This window comes from Ursus americanus, chromosome 19, assembly GCF_024610735.1.
Source record: "Ursus americanus isolate L20-20 chromosome 19, mUrsAme1.1.p, whole genome shotgun sequence".
NCBI lineage: Eukaryota > Metazoa > Chordata > Mammalia > Carnivora > Ursidae > Ursus > Ursus americanus.
Genome location: NC_142145.1, coordinates 28,815,168 through 28,816,607, shown reverse-complemented (window position 1 = coordinate 28,816,607; position 1,440 = coordinate 28,815,168). Strand labels below are relative to the sequence as shown.

General features: G+C 38.3%; 1 pseudogene; it reads right to left on the bottom strand.

Moving 5' to 3' along the window:
* Positions 1 to 888: 888 nt before the first annotated feature.
* On the bottom strand, positions 889 to 1,133 carry LOC123787512 (COX assembly mitochondrial protein 2 homolog pseudogene; annotated as a pseudogene).
* Positions 1,134 to 1,440: the final 307 nt, after the last annotated feature.

The following is a 1,440-nucleotide window of genomic DNA, read 5'->3' as shown; positions in this document are numbered from 1 at the left end:
AACCCAGCCAAAAATGGGCAAAGGATGTGAATTCACATTTCTGCAAAGAAAGTAGACAAGCAGCCAATAAACATATAAAAAGATGCTCAATATCATTAGTCATCAGGGAAACGCAAATCAAAACCACAATAAATACTTCTCACCCACTGGAATGGCTATAATAAAAATAAAACAAGGGCTGGTGAGGAGGTGGAAAAATTGGAACCCTCATGCCCTGATGGTAGGAACATAAAACAGTGAGGTCACTGTGGAAAACAGTCCAGTAGTTCTTAAAAAGGTTAAACACAGTTACCATATGAACCAGCAATTCCACTTGTAGGTACATACCCAACAAAATTAAAAACATATGCCCACATTAAAACTTGTATATAAAGGCTCATAGAAGAATTATTCATAATAGCAAAAAAGGTAGAAATAAGCCAAATGTGCAGCAACTGATGAAAGGATATGCAGAATTTAATATATCCACACAATGCAGTATTATTCAGCAATAAAAAGGAATGAAGTACTGATACATGCTTACAACATGAATGAACCTTGAAAACATTATACTAAGTTAAAGAAACCAAAGACTACATATTATATGATGCTATTTACATAAAATTGTCTAAAATAAGCAAATCTATAGAGACACAAAGTAGAACCGTGGTTGTCTAAGCCTAGGTGGTTTGGGGGAAACAGGCAATAACTACTAATGTGTCTGGGTTTCTTTTTGGGTGATGATATTTTAAAATTGATCACACTGAGGTTTGCACAGTTCCAAATACACTACAAATCATCGAATGTGAACTTCAGATGAGTGAATTGTTATGAAATATGAATTTTATCTCAATTTTATCTCTATTACTATGGCACAAGGGATTTTATTTTTCGAGGTATGCCTGTTATTTATTTTTCAGATTCCTCTATGGGATTAAAAAGACTTTTACATGTTGCACTGCCATGCTCCCTGATCTTGGGTCTTCTTTTCCATGTACTTATTCTTCAAGCAGTTTTTCATCTTCCGATCAAGATCATTGCAATGACCCCAAAAATTCAGAATGCTGTGATTTTTGTGACTTTTCTTAAGCAAGTTAGTTAATCAAGACATTGCATTCTTCAGTGTCCAAGTGTGGAAGTAAGTCAGGATGCATCTTTAGGAGGTGATGGAACACAGCAGAGCAACCTGAGTCATGGCCACACCAGGAGGGCTGAAGTGACAATCACCAGTGAAGACTCCCCATTCAAAGGCCGGCCTGGGCACTGGGGCCAGGCCAGCTGCAAGTGGCAAAGGCTCCCACCCCCTCCACAGCTCACCCCACTTGGCTCTGGCAGAAGGAATTTTATAGAACACTTTCACATGCAATGTATTCCTAGATTCTTCTAATTCTTACCTCACTGGTGAGGCTTCCCTGGGCTCCCTATTTAAATATAGTACCTCCCACATCCTGTTCCTTACCT